At 36.9% G+C, this 24,877-nt stretch overlaps 1 protein-coding gene across 2 annotated transcripts in view; it reads right to left on the bottom strand.

The window, feature by feature from the left end:
- The window catches only part of LOC105382892, a 531,219-nt gene that overhangs the window by 355,181 nt on the left and 151,161 nt on the right, over window positions 1-24,877 (bottom strand). Inside the window, exon 1 of one of the 2 annotated variants that reach the window (XM_048630756.1) lies at window positions 1,852-1,985. The exons of the other annotated variant lie outside the window; for it this stretch is intronic. The gene's annotated coding sequence lies outside the window, so the exon portion shown is untranslated. Of the gene's footprint in view, window positions 1-1,851; window positions 1,986-24,877 lie in introns of those variants that run through there. 2 annotated transcript variants of the gene reach the window in all.

The following is a 24,877-nucleotide window of genomic DNA, read 5'->3' as shown; positions in this document are numbered from 1 at the left end:
ACTTGTTTGTTTATTTTTTGTTGTATGCTTTGTAATTGGTTAATTCAAACGATCGCACTCCTACTCTACGGCGTTCCGTTCGCAAAGGATCCAGCTGAAAACCAGCGCTATAGTCCCCGGGATTATAGCACATGCTGAGTCTTGAGTCCTTTTCGACACTTAGCAGCAACTAGCACCTAGTGTACCCTACCTACTAATTTATTAATATTTATTTTTCTAGTAATTAAGTATTTTTGTTACCTGTTTTACTGTCCATGTTGTTGTTTTTGTGTCGAATAAAGTTTTTCTATTCTATTCTATTCTATTCTATATTTATATTATAGCATCTTTTTTCGGTCTAGCGTTTAAAATAAATATCTGGAAACATTTTCCCGTCTCATGCCCCATTTCATCGGAACCACAAACGTTTGTTCGTAATGAATATTAAATTTCTCTTCGTTTTCTTTGAGTAAGTTAAGTTTCCGTTTTTACTTTCTCCTTTTAATTTAACTTGGCGCTTCACTAGATACTACAATTTGATATTTTTAATGTAGAAATGTGTTCTGTGTATATATATACAGGTTGTTGCAAAAAGGGTATACTAAGCCGAAACCTACATGTGCAGCATGGTATTCTAAGCCCGACTCGGCTTTGTATACCCTTTTTGCAACACCCTGTATAATACCTATGTAAATATAAAAGCTTTTTTGAAGGAATTCCATCATAACTGATAACTGATAAGTAATGATGGAATTCCTTCACATAAGCTTTACATGCAAATTCATAACTAGAAGGAACTGATCAGTTGACAAAAGACTTGCAATAGTTGCAAGTGTAATCATCATGAGACTTTTGAAAAAAAAAACGTATGATTTACGTCGTTTAAATAACAATTATTCCCTGTATTATTTTATATTATTGGACATTTTATGTATTATATTTTAGTCCTCATGTGGATCACAAAACATTCAAGACCCTAAGTATACCTACCTATTACCTACATGTTTTTAATGTGTGTGTAAGTAGCTAGGTATGCTTCGAACGCAAAAGCCCAATTCTATTAACTTTGAAGACTTGTAACCAAATTTTAATATAATTAAGGGTTGGTTAGGCAAAGTTGTCTGTAGGTCGTATTAGCGATATGTACCTATACAATATTTATATACAAGTTACATACAAGACTTGACAAATTTCGTTTTAATTAGGCATGAAATAAATATCAATATACATAAGTTTCATATGAAATCTATCTGAAAGAACGCCTTTTGTACCCTAATTAAGTTACAACTTGTAAATTTCATTATACTTTTTGGTGGACTAATAGGGAGTGTTCTATCTAACTATCTGATTCATGTTCATAGGTTACTTATAGTTATATAATAATACTCACCTATATACAAACTTGATATATTATGTACTTACATCAGTAAGTACATTACAGCACCTATTCTTAGTTCTATATATTATATTATAAGTATTTAAATCATCAATTCATATGATTTTAATCAGAAAAGCGAATTCGGTATATTTACTTAAATGTAATAATCTTGAAGTCATAGATTTAAACGTATACTTACACGTTACCTATATCTCATGATATCGGTAAAGGTAAGTAAGTATGTAAACAAAACATTGAATTTGTAGGCAAAACGTAGTGAGTTCAAATACAGATATAAAATATATTTTATGGCACAACCACCTACTTATCTCTAATACAGAAATCATAAACCAACAACCATGCAACGTTAGATACAGAACGCACTCCGCTGCATTATCAACAAAAAAACTATCGATCAGTAGATCCATACCCACTTTAAAACTAAGTTCTAGCCCAACAAACTAACTTCCAACCTTAGAAAACACTTACAATACCTTGATAAAGTTATAATCAATCCAAAGACACGAAAACACAAGCACTTTTCACACAGAATACCACTGAAACTGATTAAAAACAACACTAAAAACTCAGACGCATCGCCCTAGGACGCCATCGGACGGAAACTAACCTAAAAATGTGCATTCATTGCGTTCCGTTACCACACATCCCGAACGTAAACTTTTGGGGGCCGTAAAAATTTATGCTCCCAAATTCAACAAGTCCCATACGAAGCCAAACTATCCCGAGTGGCGCTAGTATCGATTACATGCAGACAGAAATGAACTTTACGCCTTTACACATACAACTCATTGGACGCTTTTGTTGACGATTCCGGACTTTTTCGTCGGTGCAGAGTATTGTCTGTTGAACGGAACGCATCTTTTGTGCCGGGATTTCTACCTGCCTGCGGCCCTTTTTTGTTTTTTTGACGTTCGAATTTGGAAGATGGTTTGAATTTGGACCATGTGTATTTACCGTAAAGGGGCTCATTTGTTTTTTTTTATATATATAAGGAATACCCCACTTGGGTGATAGTTGGGTAGGTATAAGCTTGTATTCGGTGCTTTGGGTGAGTTATAAATCCTGCGAATTCTTCAACTTTCGATGCCCTTGACTAAAAACATAACTTTTAACTTAACATTTCCAACCCACTTTCTGTAATACTTCACCGCATTATGTCGTCATCGTCACAGTATGTTTTAAGAACGATTAAATCGCTTTCCAACGAAAGGATTATCAAACTGAATTGGGTACTTACTCGAATAGAAGCCTTTTACAATGAACTTAATTTAACTTATTCAGCTTAAAAGTTCTTGAGGTTTTAGGTTGTATTTACAACGGATTAGAACTGACAAAATATGTGGCTAAAATGCATTTTTTCTTTTGAAAAACAACACAAATGTACTTGCGTATAAATTAATAGTAATAGAAATAAGTCTTTATTGGCCAAAAGGTAGACACAGTAGATAAAATTAAATGGAAATTATACCTATGTTGCTTATATCTTATATTATACTACAAGTAGGTACATAAACAATTGCGAAGCACAAGCATGGGATTATGTTAAAGTATGACTTTGATGAACTGTGATTATTTCAGTGTAATACTCTGATTCGTAAACTAGGTTATAAGCTGTAAGATAGGCATCAGTGACCTTCACTCAAACAGCAAGTGGACAGTGACATAATAATACAAAGCAATGGAATTACTTAATCAATTAAAATTAATAATTAGTATTCATCTAAGCGTGTCGGTCACCAACATTAGGCTGGTACAGGGTCTGTCACCGTGGTGAAAATATTACCCACTCAGATAAGCTATCAGTCTATATAAGTTGCCTATAATTCTTGTTTTACCTTTTGGAAAACCATTTAAATTAATTATTATATACACAAAAGTATATGATTTAAAGCCAATGTCTGTCTGTATCGTCCCGTTGGAAAGGCAGAGACAAACTAAAGACTCCCTGTATATTCGAGTTCAGTCAGTGTCTGGCCAGTAAAATAATATCACATATTTGAATATTTGAATTTGAATATATTTTTATTTCAAAATTTAACACAACTTACAATGCTATTGTACAATTGAGTGGATATCTATATGCATGGTTAAAACAAAGTAGGCTGTATTTATACAGATATGATGTAGCTTCCAGCAACCGTACTAGGTGGAAACCTGTGTTACAGCTGCTGGTGCCCCAAACTTGTGATACAAAAAATATATAAAAATAAGCCTTGTATGTGAAGTATTTAGTTACGTTAAGACAATACCGTACATGTTGTGCTCAGTAGCTTCTGTTTAGTTAGTGGTATAAATTATTTTCAGATGTTTTTGAAGTGGTATGTGTGTGTGTGTGTGTGTGTGTGTGTGTGTGTGTGTGTGTGTGTGTGTGTGTGTGTGTGTGTGTGTGTGTGTGTGTGTGTGTGTGTGTGTGTGTGTGTGTGTGTGTGTGTGTGTGTGTGTGTGTGTGGGTGTGTGTGTGTGTGTGTGTGTGTATGTGTGTGGGTGTGGGTATGTTTGTGTTTGGATGTATGTTGTGTTGTGTGGTGTATCACTCACTATTTAGCTGTATGCAGTAGATCTTCCGTATCTACTTGGCTAATTTCTAACAGATACTTATGCACAGTTTGTTTACATTCTAAGTTATTACAGTTATAAATGTTTAATATTCTATTTAATTTGTTATAAACATGAGCGCTTAAGAATGTTTTAAATCTTTGTGCAAACACAGTATTACATCTAGCAATGTTGAAAACTAAATCTTTTCGCCGCTTGTCTTTAAGATTGGTGTCTGGTGATTTTTTGTGTTGGCCTGTTATTATATTTAGCACATACAGTTTTCTCACACTTAAGACTTGAACTTTATTGTATACCTGTGAGGTAGGGTGCAGCATTGGTAAAAAGTGAGCTACTTTGAGCAGAGCTCGTTGGGCGCGCTCCAGTCGTATCAGATGGGTCTGAGCCGCTCCGCCCCATACTCCAATGCAATAAGTTAGAATTGACTGACACAGAGATGTATATACTAATCTTAGGTGGTTGACTTCTGCAATATGTCTAAGTTTTTTAAAAATTACTATTAGTTTCCGAGTACGGTTTGACAGCGCAGCTATGTGTTCTTTAAAGTTTAGTTGGTTATCTATTATTATACCAAGGTATTTAATAGATTTCACATTTTCAAGGTCAATGCAGTTTACGCAGCTAGATGAAGGAGGATCTTGGCAGGAGCCAGAGTGTATGGTTATCTTGTGTTTATTAGCTTTCGGCTGTGATCTATCCGTGATGGAAAATGTAAGGTATTTAGTTTTTTCCTCATTTAAACTCAGGAGATTATTGTCTAGCCATTCGATAGCTTTATTTACTCCGCGTTGGGCATTTTCAAACGCATTGTTCCAGTTTACACCTTTGAAAACAAGTGCTGTGTCGTCAGCAAAAGACACTACTTGTCCGTTGGCAATATTTAGATCGCATAAATCGTTTATATACGCTAAGAATAGCGTCGGAGCCAATACACTGCCTTGAGGGGCACCATAGTTTACTGGCAAAGAATCACTTGTATAGTTAAATAGTTTTACACATTGGCTTCTATTTGTGAGGTAGTCGGAAAGTAGTTTCAACGGCAGTCCTCGTATTCCAAGATACTCTAACTTTTCAAGTAGGATAGGAATTGATATGGTGTCAAAAGCTTTACGAAGGTCCAAAAACACTGCTAGGCATTTTTCACTCTTGTCCAGACTTGCTACTATAGATTCAGTTAATTTAGAGACCGCATCAGAGGTGGATCTGCCGCTTCGAAAGCCGTATTGGTTTTCTGATAGGATTTTGTATGATTCTAGGTATTTAATAAGTTGATTGTTTATGACACGCTCTATGATTTTTGATAAAGTAGGCAATATTGAGATTGGTCTGTAGTTATTAATGTTGTATTTGTCCCCCGATTTATGTATCGGTGTTATGATTGATTTTTTGAAAGCGTTTGGAAATACGCCTGTATTTATTGTTAGGTTGCAAATATGTGTAATTATTGCAGCAAGAGTGTGAATATTTAGTTTTAGTATTTTGGCTGATATTAGATCCCAGCCGCAAGAGTTTGTGTTTTTTAAAGATTTTATGATTCCAATTATTTCCGTAATATCTGTTTCTAATAACAAGAATGAATTTTGAATTTGTTTTTTAGGTGTGGTCGTTTGTGTGTTTTTTTTATGCTTGTCTCTGATTGCAGCAGCAAGTTTTTCACCCACCTGCGAGAAGTATTTGTTTGCCAGGTTTACAGCATTTTTGGGGGTGTCAGCTGACGACAGTAGGTCACGCGATGATGATTTAACTTTTTTATAATTAGTTATATTGTTAATTATCTGCCAGGTTTGTTTTATGTTGCATTTGCTAGCCTTATCAAGTTCGGAACGTTCAAAGTGTCTTTTGAGTTTTTTTAGGAGGTTATTGCAAAAGTTGCGGTATCGACGGTAGGTTGTAGCCAGAGTAAGGTCGTTAGGATTAGATTTAAGATTTTTGTGCATACGATCTCGGTTTTTAATGCACCTTAGGAGACCAGGAGTAACCCATGGTTTCAGTGTGACACGTCTTTTAGGTATATTTACGGTTTTACTATTTTTTTGAATAATGGTCATCAATTTGGTTGTAAATAGGTCTGCAGCGGCATCGCAGTCATTACATTCCATTATAGGCTGAAAGTCTGTATTTTTAATATCATCGGTGACACCTTCGAGGTTCACCTTAGTGATGGTTAAATTTTGGGTGGTATGTTGTTTTAAATCCAGTGATAGTAGAGCAGAGTCATGGTCTGTTAAGCTATGACTAATCACCAAAGTAGTTGACTGAATATTTGTTTTCAGCATGATGTGGTCGAGACACGACTTTTTACGGGTTGGAAACGTGTGAGCTGGTAACAATCCATGATAAGCTAGGAGATCCAGGTAAGGTTGGGCATTGTTGTCGTCAGAAGTTTTTTCTATATTAATATTTATGTCGCCTATTAAAATAATACTTTTGTACATACAAAGGTCATTTAGGGTATTATTTAAGGATTCAATGAAATTATCCGTTTTTTTATATGAAGGTGATCGATATATTGATACGATGGCAGTTTCTTTATTTAATATTGTTATGAGGCAATTTCCCTGTGAAAAGGTAGGTTCATAACTAGTTGAAATTAGGTCATCTTTTATGTAAACTACAACACCTTCATTTTGGTTGCTATTGTTTGTGGTTGCAACCTGGTTGTAACCCTCAATATTTGGAACTGTTTGATTAGTAGGGCTATTTAACCAGCATTCCGTTAGAACAATAATCCCTATTTTTACCTGTAGTTGGTTTAAGAAGAGGTTGAAACCATCAAAATTACAGGATATACTCCGAATGTTTTGTGTAAGTATATTAAAGTGTTTATTATTATTATTCAAATACGTTTTACAGTTATCTGGACTACATATATATGGTTTAGATACCGCAAAGTTGTCAATATCGTTAATTATTTTAGGAAGGTTGTTTTCCATTATATTTTATTTTTATTATATTTTAAGAAGGTAAGTTTAGGTATTTAAGTAGGCTATTTAGTTATATTTATGATCATATTTATGTAATGTTTTAAAAAACCGTTAGTTCTAGACGTCACATTTCGAATCTCGAACAACGATTTACGACACTCACTGGCCACCAGCTTTATCGAAGAGAACAAAGTTCTAAATTTGAAAATATCGATCGTGTACGGTCACTCGCTCTGACCGTTATAATTTTGTTAAGTCATCTCTAATAACAACGTGAACCATCCATTATGGAGTCGAAACGAAGTGTAGGGTAACCATACGTTAGCAATTTGTCTTTTTTTCTAACCATACGGCGGATCGCATTAATTTTGAGGTATTATGTTTCAGCCTAGTTAGAGACCTTCGGGCAGCTTGAAAACATCTGACAGTAGGGTTGCCCACTTACCCGACAACTCTCTCAGCACAAGCTTGCTTGTGTTGGGGTCCATCAACCCGCACTAACTAACAGGGACGTGATGATGATGTGATGAAGTTTCAACTTACAAACGGCCACTGCTATAAGAAAGGAGATATAGTAATTAATTTATTTGCATTTTACTTAACATTAAGGTTTTCATTATGATACCGAATGTATCTGAGATCTGTGTGTGTGAGAATGTGATACTGAGTGTAACTTTTTTTCCATGTTTATGATAAAATTAGGTAAGTTCCAAAGAAAACCAGAGTTTTGGTCACCCTACACTAACATACTCCTCCTTTATATGAGTCACCGTGACACAATCATAATTATGTGACATACTCTAGAGTACCCTGGACATGGGCACTTCATTTTATGACTTCGTCGGTTAATTTGGAGTTCACAATATAAAATGTTGGAAATTATAAATTATAACAAACAGGTCAAACGAGGAATCTTTGTTCTATTCCAAATTCAAATATATTTAAGTACTAGCTGATCCCGCGCGCTCCGCTTCGCCTTAAAAAGTTTTCCCGTGGGAATACCGCGATAAAAAGTATGCCTATGATCTTTCTCAGGGTCTAGACTATCTGTATACCAAATTTCATTCAAATCCGTTCAGTAGTTTTGGCGTGAAAGAGTAACAGACAGACAGACACAGTTACTTTCGCATTTATAATATTAGTTAGGATTAGGATATTGCAAGCTTAGATTAACCGTATACGTATACTGACAAGACGGTGTACCATACACAAAAACAAAGCAAAAAACTGTTTGCATTCTGTTTACTGTCAAAACGTTTTAAGTTCAACCTAATGACATTGTACCAAATCTTCTAACCGAACTAATCCTAACTAATATTATAAATGCGAAAGTAACTGTGTCTGTCTGTCTGTTACTTTCACGCCAAAACTACTCAACGGATTTGGTATGCATATGGTCTAGACCCTCAGAAAGAACATAGGCTACTTTTTATCCCGGAATTCCCACGGGAAAACTTTTCAAGGCAAAGCGAAGCTCGCGGGAAAGCTAGTTCAAAATAAAAGCTGTGTGTTAGAAGTGGGGTGTAATTTGTCTAGACGTTTCTTGTGCATTGACGCTCCATCTAGTTTCTATTACAATACCATTGACTCAAGTCTCTTCTAACTCCCAAAATAACGTGAAGAAGAGCTTTTTTTAAGTACTTTGACTTTTAACTGCAAACGAAAGTTCCCAGATAACATTCGCCTTTCCATAATTCATTTTTTTCGCCACATTTTTCTTCCCTATCCCCGATTGTTTTTCGTTAAGAGCCGAACATATCGACCTGGGCCGGGCTCGAACCTGTCACGTCTACTTGGGAGGCTGATAAATGGGTTCTACGGGGCAAGGAGTAAAAAATAAAGAAAATCTCATTTATCACCTCTACCTTGTTCAGGTAATGTTTTCAGGAAGTGGCTTTCAGCTGGGTTTGTTATACTTACAGATGTATTCTTGGAAACACATTTAGTATTGTTTGTATAGAAATTGACACAAGTGCGACCACTTCATCGGCATAGCCCACGCCGTTTCTCTATACTTGAAAATCATATACCTTGAGGTGGAAACTTGTGTAACTTTTGTAACGCGAGCCTTTCCCTCAGAATAATATCGCCGCCCAAACCATAGATACACACATGACAGCTACACGTCCCCGCCCGCTCTAGGAATGTCTATGGTTGTTTTTTCACTCAATCTCTGTCAACTCTCAAGAATATGATTGTTGTTTTGTAAAACTTTTCGCTGTGAATTTTAACTCATTAAAAGACTGTTTAAAGTTAAAACATCTTTTATACTTTTTCATATTTACCTACATATTAAATTAGTTAAGTTTACCTAATACTGTAAAATAAATTAAGAAATAAAATTAACTATGACACTTATGTGAATTTCTATTCAAAGAATACTGAATCCGTTGCGTCCGTTGCGTCCGTTGAGCACGATGCCGAAAGGTGGACGCTTACCTACCTGTGGTATGAGGCATAGTCACAAAAAGATAGATTGATTTTAATAATAGTTTTAATCTGTTTAGTTTTTTTCAACTCGTGCCAATTTCTCCATAGTAGGTTCGAGCATAACCATGGAGTAGTGGTTGACTTTTGACACATCTGTCATGAATTTTATATGGAGATCACGTTTAATTTATAAATCAATCCCTGTCGGTTAGATGGCCGACTATGGAGAAATTGGCACTAAACTGAGTTTGACATTTCCGACATTTCCAACAGTAATCAGCAGTTTTAACTCACTGAAAACAACTAGTCGTAAAACGCAATACAAAAACGCTAAAAGCGCTATAAAAGTTTTAGTGCTCCCGTTGCTAAATTAAAGAGAAAAACTTTAACTAGCTTTGAGGTCAGAAATTGTTGTGGCCAACGTTGGGCACATACGCCAACTAGCACCAACTTTGACCAACTTTTATTGGATAGCATTAGTTGGCTAAAATCTAGTTTTCTGCAACATTGCAATGATAGTATTACCATATCGACCCTATAGTTTAGATATGGGCGGTTCCTATTCGAAGTATAGGACCCAAAGCTTATACGAGATGTTAAAAAGGGCAAATAATACAGGAGTTGATTCTAAGTTCATTCTAAACAGAAAAATACATTAAAAAAACTTTTCATAGTAATAGTCATAAAAATATCATTTTTTGTTTAGAATGACCGCTTGTCTTACTGTTCCTTTCTTTTAAACCCTGTATAATTATATTAGCCATAGACTGGATGAAGAAAGTTGAGATCAACCTACGTTCTAAACACAGCTGTTTTATAGTACCTACTCATACAAAATCAGTTAAAACTCCAACAACTGAACTAAAATAAATTTGTAGTACTGAGGATTGTCGCTAGATGGCTCTGTAGAGGCGCCGTCTACATCGCGGTATGGTTTGGTTTTTCCTTCCATACGTATTGTAGGCATTTTGCCTGGTTCATTACTGTAAGAGAAAGAGTCACTTAGCTTCGCTTCGCTTTGATTTTTGAAGAGAGTTCTTCAGAAGAACTCTTACTTTTATCAAACCATGTCATTGTCAGATGTATCATGCAATTATGTCATTTAACTCCATACCAAGACTAACAATATAATAATATGAGTCATGTATCTAAGTAATTATTTGAAACTTTTATTAGGAACTTCCTGAACTCAGCACCTAACTACAATCTTATCTTTATTAAATATTTTTTTAATAAAAATAGTAACTAAAAAGTCATGCCATTGCAAATCGCTTTAAGTACGTAGAGCGTCTTTCGTATTTACTATCATCACAAAATTAAAATTATTATCATCTATCAATCCTAATCCTAATTTAATATTATAAATGCGAAAGTAACTGTGTCTGTCTGTTACTCTTTCACGCCAAAACGACTCAACGGATTTGAATGAAATTTGGTATACATATGGTCTAGACCCTGAGAAAGAACAAAGGCTAATTTTTATCCCGGAATTCACACGGGAAAACTTTTTAAGGCGAAGCGAAGCTCGCGGGTACAGCTAGTGTAATATATTTTTTTATAAATAAGAAACTAATATTATTCATAATAGATTGTTCTGCACAGACGTTGGGAAGTAGCCGACTCGTGGTTGCCCCACTAAAACCTAACACTCCATTAAACTTTCACAGTAAGTCCCGTCTTGCTGATAGTGTATTAAACAAAATAAGTTGGTAGACACCAGCTTAGGAGCCTTAGATTAACAATATACGAAAGAAGATTTGTGACTTTATTAATTGGTACAGTGGCTCAACTTGCTGGCCACCGACAAAGAAGGATGGAAGCACCTGGTGTTAGCCCCAGACTCCTCGAAGGAGTAGCGGGAATGAAGAAGAAGAAGACAGTGGTTTTCATTAGGTAGTTTGAATGTAGTTAGTAGACAGTCAATAAAATCCTGACAGCTTTTTTCTTGGATTTTGTATGTGACCAATTACTGATCATCTTGTTCGTATATTGTTAATCTAAGGATATTGTGCGACGGCGGTACGGTAGCTGATTAGCGAGTGACCAATCACGTGGCTCTAATTGCTCAGTCAACTCATTACGGTCACGCTGAGCCTACTGATTGGTCGGCTACTGATTTATGGGCTAGCTGACGAATGACTTCAAAGTAGGGCAGAGGGTCCACTCTAGCTTACAACTCCTGCAGCGCCAAGGAAAGAACAGAAAGAAAGAAAAATCTTTATTTTAGACAGACACAAATATCATAAGACATAAATAAATAACTGATTAAATTTGTTCTCATCGTCAAAAAGGTGTCAACTTAGCTTATGAGCATAGACTAGATAAGTAATATAATCTAGTCAAAATTGGATTCGATTTAAAAGTAAAGGGTTTAAAGCAAATTTAAACCTCAAGACAAGTAAAACACAAGTACAGTTAAACACAAACAAATAAGTCTTAGGTCCTTTTAAAAAAAATGTGGTCCAAACTCGAGGTTCAAGGCGTCCGAGACCGCTGCAATTTACAATTTACCATCGGAGCAGCCTGTCGGATTAAGAAGTTGCTTTTTCGAGTAGTCCGCAAACAGAAGTGCGGAGCGAATGCAAATGTACGGGTAATCTGGAATGCCTAAATAGTGAGCAAGTTTGCGCCGTCCCAACTGATCATCGAAATTACCTAAGGTATTTTTAAACGGGGAATTATAAAACGAGCGAACAAAAAAAAACTTTGCGACTGATGATGACATATTGTTTTAATAACTTGAGCGGTATGAATTTGAGTAAGCGAAAAATTAACTAAACTGACGACGAATATTGATTTATAATAAAATCCAGAACGAGCTTACAAAAAGTGGATTGTGATATATCCATTTCAGATATTAAAATTATATCCGAGCGACTTAATTACTAAGTGAGCGACTGGAAATACAGAGAGGGCAACTTCAATATTAAGATAGATTCGATTTTTCTAAGTGAGGTTATACTATCGAACTACTAAAAAGTTCACTTTGAGCAAAGTTGTGTATGCTGCTTTATTAATGATTATTGGTTACTGATATTCTATTTGAGGGCTTATGTTTTTTATTTTGATACGCTTTTTTAATGAAAACTACAGATTTTTAAATGCGCGCGAATTCCAATGGGGGCGCGGGCGGGGCGACGAATCGTTGCAGTCAGATGAGTTGTAGTAGGGCTCCTTATACCTATCAATGTTTCTTACTATTAATAAGAAGTTTTTTTTAGTTGACTGAAGCGTCTTATTTTATTTTTTGTTCATTTGATTGAAATAAATGCATGCATATTACTTTAATTTTACGGAGTACATTGTTTTATTTAATTACCCTTATATTTCAATAATAAAATTTCTCAACTAATAGAATAGTGTTTCTTCAAATAGTTATTTCATATTATTTTTATTTTTTAAATGTGAGCTCATTATACGCAGAGTATCATCTGCTCATTAGTGTATTTTTCAAAGTGGTTTTTGTATTCGAAACACTTCATTTAAGATAAAATGCCGCTCAGTATAAAAAATACATTTGCCAAATATTGAAAAAAAAGCAGGACGTAAAGTTGACACTCAAACAAATATTAGGTCGCTCAAATATTATGAAGCTGCTCATTTTGTATTTTATGTAACTCAAATTAATGTTTGTAAGTTGCTGTTCTGTTGATTTCTCGTCACTCGCAGTCAGTCGCTCACTTAGTAATTCTATAACCCAAATTAATTATTTTTGACACTTAGAACTGTAATTTACAGTCACTCGTTTTATTGCTACCCTTTTTAAACTCTTCTTCTTCTTATAGTGCCTCTCCATCATTGAAGGTTGGCAGTCAGCTCTTTGCAGCGCTCTCTATTTCTGGCTGTTTTAAATAATTCTTCCACGGTTTTTACACCGGTCCACTCTTTGATGTTGCACAGCCACGTCAATTTTCTCCTTCCAGGCCTTCTCTTTCCTTCCACTTTGCCCATTATTATGGTATGTAGCAGCTGGTATCGTTTATTACGCAAAACGTGTCCTAAGTAGGCTACTTTGCGCTGCTTAATGGTACGCACGAGTTCCACTTGCTTATGCATTCGTTTCAGAACTTCGACATTGGTGACTTTATCGGTCCAACTGATTCGAAGCATGCGTCGGTAACACCACATCTCGAAAGCTTCAAGTTTTTTCTTGAAGTTTTCCTTTATGGTCCATGACTCGCACCCATAAAGGACGATGGGCCACACGTAGCACTTCAGAATCTTGGTACGGAGTTTTATAGAAAGTTGTCGACAACACAGAACTTTTTTCAGATTCATGAATGACGCTCGGGCAATTTCGATACGCACTCGTATTTCAGTATCACTCCCCCATGAGTCCGTCAGCCATGACCCAAGATACTTGTATTTGTCGACTCTTTCAATGATGTTCGCTCCTATGCGTAAGTCTGTCGTCGTTTTGGGCTCATTCGCGACTACCATAAACTTCGTCTTGGACACATTCATGTTCAACCCAACTCTTCTGCTGCACTCGTAAACTCTGTCTACAATCTGTTGGAGACCTTCTTGGGTGGATGCTAATAGGACAGTGTCGTCCGCGTAACGCAGGTTGTTGACCACGCGACCGTTGACGACGACTCCTGCTTCCACGTCTTCCAGTGCTTCTCGTATGATTGATTCGGAGTATAGATTGAAGAGCAACGGGGACAAGATGCATCCTTGACGGACACCTCGTTGAATACCAACGGCACCTGTTTCCTCTCCATCCACCAATACCGTTGCTGATTGCCTCCAGTATAGGTTGCTGATGATGCGTATGTCTTTGCTGTCTAGGCCGATAGCTACGAGTTGTTTAATAAGTACCTCGTGTTGTACACGGTCGAAAGCTTTCTCGTAGTCTATAAAGCAAAGAAACACAGTTTGCTGCATTTCCCTACACTTTTGAACTAGCACGTTGAGTGCGAATTGAGCCTCTCTCGTACCCATGCCAGCGCGGAAACCAAACTGACTTTCCTCGAGCTGATCTTCGCATTTAGTTCTGATGCGATTGTGTATAATGCTTAAAAACACTTTTAACACTTGGCTCATGAGGCTTATGGTACGGAAATCTTGGCATTTCTTTGCGCCCTGTTTCTTAGGTAGAGTGATGAAGGTAGATTTCAACCAGTCTTCAGGTATATCGCCAGAGTCGTACACGTAGTTGTAGAGATCTACAAGAGCAGCTATGTTATCTGATTCTAGTAGTTTCAGGATTTCTATATTAACTTTATCTGGACCAACTGCCTTTCCCGATTTGGCTTTATGCAAGGCGCTGAGCACTTCCGACTTTAGAATACTAGGACCTTCAGCAACACCTAAGTCTTGAGTGCAGCTTCGGGTATCGTCGCTGAAAAGCTCTTTTATGTACTGTGCCCATTGTTGTTTCTTAACTTGCACGTCCAGTATAATTTTGCCACTACCATCGGCCAGGAAAGATTGCTGGCGCTTTTTGTGAATGCCGGCCATATTCTTTATCTCCTTGTGGAGATTAAATGAGTCATGCTTCGCTAACAAGGACTCCACATGTTCGCATCGTTCTTCGTACCATTTCGATCTAGCATTACGACATTTACGGCGAATTTCTTTTTGTAGACTTCTGTACCTATCTTCGTCTGAATTTTTGTAGAGTCGGCGTTTCTGAATCAATTCTAGAATGTCTTCAGTTATCCACACCTGCTTCTGTGCTTCCTTTGATGGCCGTAGATTAGTAGCATTAATATCTGAGACCAAACACTCTACTGTACTGAAAAAAAAAACAAACACTCACACCTTGTACCTACTAATGTACCTACTCCCTTGCGGGGTAGGCAGAGGTGCATTGCTGCACCCACTTTTCGCCAGTGTTATGTATGTTCGTCCCAATCTCCCAATGTAATATGAGGCGGGCCTATTGCCATTTTACGGGCACATCAAAGACCCGAGAACAAATACCTGTGTTTAAACAAATATCTGCCCCAGCCGGGAATCGAACCCGGGACCTTCGGCTCAGTAGTCAGGGTCACTAACCACTACGCCATTCAGTTCAATTCGCGATTATAATGTTTTTCAAACTCAACTGTACTGATGGAAGTAGACTTGAGTAACGAATATATCCCAGTTGTATCACTGAGATATCAACCCAATCATACTCCCTGTTATACCTCTCACTTACTCCTTACACTCAATGAATGCATTGAGTCATCATCACGACCCATTACGTCCCCACTGCTGGGGCACGGGTCTCCTTCCAATGAAGGAAGGGCTTTTAGGCCTAGTCCACCACGCTGGCCTAGTGCGGGTTGGTGGACCCCATCACAAGCAAGCTTGTGCTGAGAGAGCTGTTGTCGGGTAAGTGGGCAACCCGACTGTCAGATGTTTTCAAGCCGCCCGAAGGCCTCTGACTAGGCTTAACGACTGCTGCCGAAGCAGCAACCGGGACCCACGGCTTAACGTGCCGTCCGAAGCACGGAAGCGTCCAGAAAAGCACCACTTGAAATTGGTCACCCATCCAATGGCTGACCGTGTCAGTTGTTGCTGAACCTCAGCGATCAGTTACGATCACTGAGGCCCGCTCGACTACGGACGCTTCAATGCAATGCATTGAGTGTAAGTGAGATATTATTTCTTTGAGTTGAACACGAGTAAAGACACAATGAAGCCTGAATAAATATCGGAGACTAAAAAAATACTTCAATGAAAACCGTAAGGTAAATAAATAATAATAATAATTCCATGAACTGAGATTCTCAGCCATGGCAATAATGGCAATGGAGCCTAAAAGTCGTAGAACAAAAGTTGTATATAATTATAAGCTGAGCCACCTTTCGGCTTACTGAGCTATTTTTCTGTTACTGAGCAGTACTACAACCCCTTGTTCAAATTTATCTGGTCATATGTGGGGAAATCGATTCTACATGCTGGCTAAAAATGAGGTTGGATATTTATTTATTTACCTATTGAAAAACAGACAGCATACTTAGTACATTTAGTTATGTACCAAATGAATATTGTTACAGACAAAAGGCAATAATTTATTGAATGATCAGTTTGGACAACACCGAGTTTTCGTATAAATGAATAGTTAAATTCCGAATGGAGTGTTTGGATGCTAATGATTCTAATGCCACAGTTTGTTTATAAATGTAGCGAGAGAATGAGCTGAAATTTTCATGAGAGAACCCTCATTATTTTCAGGTAGATACAATAGGTACAGTATCTACTATCTCAGAATATTATTAATTAATTAATTATTGAGTGACGTTTTTAGTTCTTTCATCTTACACACTTTTTTTCTGTACATCATTGTACCAGTTTTCCTGTACCTCCTGTAGGTTGGCTGGTAGAAAATGCTCTTAGCATTAAGCCTACCTTACCTTTTGTGTTTTTAAAAAAATTAGTGCAATAAAGAATTAAATAAATAAATAAATATTTTGTTGATTGAAACGTGACTTTTTACTAGAAAAAGTTTCATTGCAGATTGAAATAGTAAGTTCAGGCTGTAGTGACAATGCTTCCGGAGAACGGGGCCTCGAGTTCGAATCCCGCCCAGGCCACAAATACAAAAATTTGCGTAATTTAATTATGTATTTATTTCTATGGTCTAAGATCTTCCAACCAACTTAATCTACAAATCCAATTATTTAAATCCTTATATCCTTACTTATACATAAATAGGGATACAAATAATTGCATTGTACTGAATATGCATAAGCCGGCCCGGGTTCGAATCCTGATTATTAAGGGCCTAAGTACATATTACTTTGCATTGAACACCGATTTTCAATTAGAGGGTAGAACTAATGATACTGATCGTCTGAATGTTGTTTCTGTCTGTTTACCAAAGAACGGCTAGGCGGAATATAAATTAGATGAAGTGACTATATAATAAAGCAAAAGGGATCTTGAAAACGAGACGGCCGAATGGCGTAGTGGTTAGTGCCTCTGACTACTGAGCCGAAGGTCCCGGGTTCGATTCCCGGCTAGGGCAGATATTTGTTTAAAACACAGATATTTGTTCTCGGGTCTTGGATGTGCCCGTAAAATGGCAATGGGCCCGCCCCATATTACATTGGCGAAAAGTGGGTGCAGCAAAGCACCTCTGCCTACCCCGCAAGAGAGTACATTAGTACAAGGTGTGAGTGTTGTTTTTTTTTTTCTTCTTAGCGTATTGACGACAAACCAACAAAGCCGCAAAATAATACATTCCAATTCCCAGACAAATAAACTGACTAGAAATCAACCAAAGTATAAAAACTTACTTAGTAAAATCACGAAAATAAAAAAAAATATCGCGACTTTTCAGTTTTCAAAAAGGTTTAGAGCCGATATCTTCATTCATTCCACGAAGCTTAATAAATCAATGACATAGAAAAAACTTAAAAAATATGGAATAAAGCCGAATTGTGATCGATAGAAAAGCTAAGGTACACATTAGATTTATCTGTCTGGCTTTCTAAGATAGAAGTTAGAAATATATAAAATATTGCCTGAAAATCCATTTGAGTTAGAGAAAATATTTTTTCGGTTTTCAATGTCTTTGACAAAAGTTTATACATTATGATAGTGCCTTACTTTATCATACATTTATTATTCATCACATGACTCTCCGTATTAAAATGTTTATACCTACTGTGAATAATGCCAGACAGAAGAGAAGGGTGTTATAAATTTACAACCAAAATCATGGCCTAATTTTATTGAATTTCTAGAGGATAAGTGATTTAATCGTGTTTCAAAGCTATCATCATCAGCACCTTATCATCCACTACAGGACATAAGTCTTTTACATCCAGCTACGAAAGCTTTAGTATTAGTATTATAGTAGGTACACATATGTAGTTACATAGATTTAGGGTTTAGGTTAGAATTTAGGGTTTAGGTTAGGTAGAATTTCACAATCATAATTATGTTTTGATATTATTATTATTTTATTTGCACACCCATACTATTTACTAATTGTACCTCCTGCAGGTTGACTGGCAGAAAATGCTTTTAGCATTAAGTCCACCTGATTGTACATTATTACTTTAGTAAATTGTGCAATCCTAACTAATATTATAAATGCGAAAGTAACTGTGTTTGTCTGTCTGTCTGTCTGTAACTCTTTCACGCCAAAACTACTGAACGGATTTGAATGAAATTTGGTATACATATTTTATGGTCTAGACCCTGAATAAATACGAAAGAGCTCAATTCTCAGGGTATGTTTTATATTGATCAAAGACCTGAACTACCCGCACCCTGCTCCTCCCCATCTCCGTTACAGTCTAGAAACGATTTGTAACAAACGAGCTAGTGCTGCCTATCGATAGTCCACTATCGACTATCGATAGTTCAGGGAATCACGATAGTATTATGTATCGTCTATCGATGTTATCCATATTCTTGCTAAGTAAACAACTAAACAGCCATATTTTTAATGATGACTAAATGGTATACGAGTACAAATATACACTTACAGGCAAAGAAAAAGTTCCACTCAATAAATTACGACACAAAACAACCCCAATTTTTTCAAACTTTTAATTTAAAAATTGAACAAAATATTACCGTTTCAATTGGTAGTATCCTGATTCTCTGTTAAATGTATATTTGTATTATTTTATATTAGTTTCTAACGTTACCGATGGGGGCTGGTGTAGATATCATACAAATTATCGACTAGAGTCGACAATATTCGTGATTGGCACACTGATAGGGCCGAACAAACTATTGCAAAACTATCGACTTTTCGGCATCACTACCGGACACTTTACTACGGAACAGGTGTTGAGTGCTCAAACATTTTGTCTGTGGTTTTACACTAACTGAGATGTATGTGGTGCAGTAAATTTTGGCGCGAAACTTCGGTTTCCTGGTTACGGTTTAAAATGTTTTGTTTAAATTATTGGTCGAATAGGTTTGCGTTGCAAAGGGTGGCAGCTTTTTGGCTTTGCGAATTTGTTTTTATTGGCTTTTATTTAGGAAAAGGCACACAGAAGATTTGTCGGAGGAAAGGTCATCTTGTTCTGTTGAAAACACATTGTTAGATAGGTTTTAACAGGCATGTAGTCTACATTTTATAATAAGGGAGCCAGTTTTCTAGGAAAGATCCTATAACTAGACCACAGAGGCAATTCAATAAGCCTTATATTCTATTAAAAGCCTTATATTATGTAGATGTTTTAAATGCATCAACTAATCTGGCTCGGTTCTCCTCAACGGCCACAAAGTGGATTAAATCTATTCATTTGTTTGATTTGTTTATGGAAACGGACTGAGTAACGAGTTGTCTGCTCCAGTTTGAAAATGGAAATACAACCTATATTTAAAAAAAGAAAGAAAACCTCTTTTTAAATACTTAAATATATGTTTTAGGGTTGATTTTTCAATAGTGAGATAAAAGTTATCTGAGGGATAACTCTGATGCTGTCGCAACTGAATGTTTGTATTAGACAGTGACAGCAACAATTTAATTCCTCAGATAACATTTATCTGACCATTGAAAAATCAGCCCTTAGTTGTATTATAGGGTGGAAAGTGCCTGTCTGATTTGAAATATCAGTAGGTACATATAAATTAATCTCAAGACAATAGCGAATGGATACCTATATTAATTTTATCTATAGGATATATGTATTAAGCCTGGGCTCTTCTCCTGACTTACTAGGAAGGTCACTCCAGTTTTAGCGCAGTTTCCTTATTTACCTGAGAACAAATGAAAATATAATTTAAAAAATGATATTTATTATAAACAAACATATTAAATTTATGCTTCGTATGACTTTGCGGGGTAGGGTGTTCAGGTATTGTATTGTCAGTTTTCGAAAATAAATACTCGTTGATTCTATGAAATTGCAGGAATTAATTTAGACATACAATTTTTCGCATTTCTGAAGCCTTAACCACCCCGGAATCCCAAGGACCATGTCACATTACAATAATTCCATTCTCGACCATCCCTCTACGTGATACATATTCAACAGAGGAACAAGGTCCTTGAAAGGACGCATTTATAATTTCAGCTGGACGAAAACATGTCTTTGTACGAACAGAAAAGTATGCTTATGAATGACTGGTAGGCATACGATAGAATAATATTTATCTACTCATAACTTTATTAAAGTACCCTTAGTGCCTGCGATTTACCTCACGAAGTATTCCCACGGAAATTCTGAGAAAACATCATAAGGTGAATACATCATATAATATATGTATTCATAAGTTTTAAACCTGAGAACTTCTGTATGGAATGCAGGGCTGTGATTGGCTGTATAGTTAGATTTATCGAACGAGGCTAATCTGACAGGCTTCCTTTCACCACGGTGATAAACCCTTAACCGCACTATAGTGTTAATCACCGACACACTAAGCAGAAAAAGAAGTAGTAGGTATTAGAAATCAGTATAGCATTTTTTACATCAACAAATCACCTCTTCGAAAAACTTTGCACTGTACCGAACCTTTGTAGTCCTGGGAAGTGCGAAAAACTCTCAACACCGCTAAGTATGCGGTCGGAACTAAACTGCATCCAGTGGAGAGAACTTCGTAAATCAATTACACAATTATAAGTTGCAACCTACCGCGTCCGGGCTAGTGTTGGGAACATGCGACGAAGAGTTGAATGATTCAGGTGAGTCAATCTCTAAATCAACCAACGAACTAGAGTTGTCACGCAATCGGCACGATACTATATCGTCATGCTTCATTTGTTTACTCTCATAGAAGGCTCGATATTATCGCTGCGATGCGATGAGTGATTGAATGCGCACGAAACGTCATAACATCGCTGCGAGCTCGTTGTGCAATCGCAGCGAGTCCGGGCTGTTATTGTGAGTGGTTATGGATACAATGAAATAAATAACGAAACATTTACTTGACCCAACAAAACAGAAAATGATTGACAGAGCGTTAAAAAGGTACCAGCTCAGCATGTATTGTGGACAATAAGGCAACAATCCTGTTTTTCAGCTGGCAATTGCTATGCCTTTTCGATTCCGTTACGAGTCACGACGATATCTTGCGAGTTGTGGTATTTAGTTCATTGACTCACTCACTCACTCACTCACTGATCGACTCAATAGCTCACCGCTCTAGCGTGGGTTACTTAAGGCGAGTTGGTAACTCGCGGGTTAACCTGTTTGAACTTTGAGACTTCACAACTACCCTCACTTGCTCCTGTTTGCTGTGTGGTGTTGGGAAAGTTCCTCTTCTATCCGCACTTGTAGTCTTTAGATTACGTATTGTTATTAAATCGCTGGTTGTTTAGATTGGGTAGATATCCGAGACTGACAACTGGGACCCTATCGCGAAGTCAAAACGAAATAACATTTACGAAGTCATTTCTGTCAAATTCAAAACAAGTTCTCGATAGGTAGGTTGGGGTTTTGTAATGAAAAACTATGATAGTATACTGTATCCAGCTCTATAATAGTATTTGTCACTGAAACGCTAAAAAGATGTATATGGTGTAAAAACTCCCACGGCGAAAAGTATAGCAATGTATCTTTGCCTGCCACGCAAAGGGGTTATGACACAAGGCATGCTTATTATGTAGGGTATAATAATTCTATGAACAGTCGAAGAGCTGTTGTTGTTAGCGAGACTCTCAATGTGTAGACATAAAAAAAGTTACATATTTTTATCTTTTAAATTATCAATTAAACATAAAAGCCCAGCACGAAACTGGCAAACAAATAAAATAGGGTAAAAGCCCCTATAAATGACACTCGCGTGAGGATGCACACTGCACAGTAAATTAATTTCGCAATTTAAGCACTTATAATTCACTTGGGCCAGATAAGACGTCGCAATGCCTTCACGGGCTGCGGACTGCAGGGTTTGCTGGGTATTTAAACTTTATGAGCTATATTACGATCTGCAACGAGGTTTATTTGCGGCTTTTTATTATGATGCTGATGTTTTATGCGTCGATGAAAATGTTTTTATGTTCAGTAAATATACATTTGATTATTGCCGCTGCGTTGACGAGGTAACAATCGCTGTTATTTTCACGATTTAAGATGGATTAAATATACGTAAATGTATGTTATTGTTTCTGGTGTTCTTTATGATATTTCTGGACCCATTTAATAATATAAACGAACGTACCCTAACCAAACAAAACATAAAAATGTTTAGACGAAACACACAAATGAAAAACACTCAAGTGCACACAATTTTTAATTACGGGTTAAACAAATTAAACAAATTAATTCATCACCTGTGCCCGTGTATAATTTGATTGAACAAATTCCTCTGTACCAGGGACGTTGATTGATCGGCTTTAGACATGATCCGGAGCTGACCGACAAGCGTTTTAATATTTATTCGATTATTTATTCGTTTTTCATTTGACTGAATAAGCGACGGCTGACGTTTTAGAAGATGATTTCGTGGGATCCGTTATCCGTATACAGAAAGAAACCTTTTGGCACTATATAGAAAGAAAAAATCTGGAAACTTATAAGCGCAGTAAGCGCTTAGTATGGATACTTTGCCCGAATTTTACACGTTTTCCCGTCTGACAGAGTATTTTTCATTATGGGTAGGTACATATACATTGAAGGTAAGTGTTGCCAATCATTATTTTGATATATTTTATATTTTTTAAGTACTTATAATATTGACATTTTGTATTTATGGTTTTTACGTTTTTGTTATTTTTTTACAATCTTATTTAATATAGGAATTGTTTAGCGAACCAGCGGTTTTCCTTGCTTCCGAAAAATACCTAAATAGATGTATAGGAAGCCTAACAGTAATTAACAGTAAGTAAACACCCTTCGGCTTCGTACGCAACGGAACGCATCACATTCAGTATTTCCACACAAGTGCGTCCACTTCATCGGCATTGCCGACGCCGTTTCTCCATACATTTATGTCAATACTTTTGGTGATGTACGTACGATATACCGATAGGTGGACGCTTACCTTTACCCGTCTTACCGATTAACTTTACCCGTCTTACTGATTAACTTTACCCGTCTTACTGATTAACTTTACCCGTCTTACTGATTAACTTTACCCGTCTTACTGATTAACTTTACCCGTCTTACTGATTAACTTTCATTATGGGTACATTTGCCCTCGGATCCGCAATATCACTGATAGAATTTCACCTAATATACCTGCCACAAAATAGCTAGTTTCTTACATGAAACAAGGGTAAGCAGGGAAGTATTTTTTTACAAGCCACTTAGAGTCCCTACACTGTTATTAGTAATCTTACGGAATTCTGACAGTTATCAATTTTAGACAAATCAGAGATCCCATCCTTTTTGGGCTGGGCACTTTTTCAATACGAGTCTGGACATCTGAGACTATAATATATTTTTTTTAGTCCCTGTATCCATTTTATTAAGTGCGGCGCTCCAAATTAAAAGGGGATTTACCTACGGTGAGAAATAATTACCGTACCTACCTAAATATATTACAAACAGTGAAAAATACAATTAAAGATAATCTCAATTATCTTATATAATTATCGCTGTCGTAGAAAATATATCTAAAACAACTAGTAATTATTTTTGAAACGGTAGCCGCGCCGATGTCAGGGCGATGTTGCGTTCGTATTTGAATAGAGGTAAAAAAAAGAGATGTCGCTCTATAAAATTGTATTGTGTGCACTGACTGGCTTGCGTGTCGTCACAGCAAACTGTGAGTCTAAAATGTGCGGTGGAGGTACCAAATTAGCGATACAGGTGAAATTGTGTCAGCGACTCATCGCTGACAGCAGAACACGTTTACCCCATCGGTCATCGGTTCTTCGACAGATGTGACCAGCCCACTGCCACTTAAGCTTACTAACTCGGTGAGCTATGTCGGTGACTTTAGTTCTCTGTCAGATTACTTCGTCCCGGATGCGATCTTTCAAGCATAGCTCCGAGCATAGCTCTTTCCATAGCTCGCTGAGTGACCTTCAGTTTGTGAACCAGTTCCACTGTAAGTGTCCACGTTTCAGCCCCATAGGTCATAACCGGTAGGACACACTGATCAAAGACTTTCGTCTTGAGACTTTGTGGTATGGGCGACGAGAAGACCACTGCGGTGTTGGTGGGTTCACATATGATCACAGATGTTTTCCTTCTCCGTAAGAGCGATGGTATACATTGTACTTAAATTCAAAGAACTCATTGTTACCTACATGTCAGCGCCGAGATTCGAACCCGCATCTCTTGCTTGAGAAGCGGGCGCTTACCCGACTGAGCCAGTTGGACTCGCGCAGTGAGTGTTCCGTACAAGTATACTTAATTACCTGAGGTAGTTTTCCTTTTAATTTCATCATAATTATGTACATCTATACGAAATATCAGCTTGATATCTTTACCCGTTTCCGAGAAAAAAGGTGGTGACAACAAAGTGTGATCTTATAAGGGTTCCTTTTTTTCCTTTTGAGGTACGGAACCCTCAAAAAGAATAGTGACAATCGGGTCAATCGTTTCGGAGATATGCGTGGACAAACATACATACCAACAAGCATATAAACGTACATAGGTACATAAACATTTATAAAATTTTGAATATTTGTTTATTAGCCCTAATACTCGTATATTGTCATATGTCAATATGGTGCAGTTCCAATAATCTTACATACATACCGAACATATTATATGTACTTACCGAATAGACAATC

The sequence above is a fragment of the Plutella xylostella genome, chromosome 27, assembly GCF_932276165.1.
Source record: "Plutella xylostella chromosome 27, ilPluXylo3.1, whole genome shotgun sequence".
NCBI classification, from domain to species: Eukaryota; Metazoa; Arthropoda; class Insecta; order Lepidoptera; family Plutellidae; genus Plutella; species Plutella xylostella.
The sequence above is the reverse complement of the archived record's forward strand: the minus strand, read 5'-3'. Positions and strand labels throughout refer to the sequence as shown.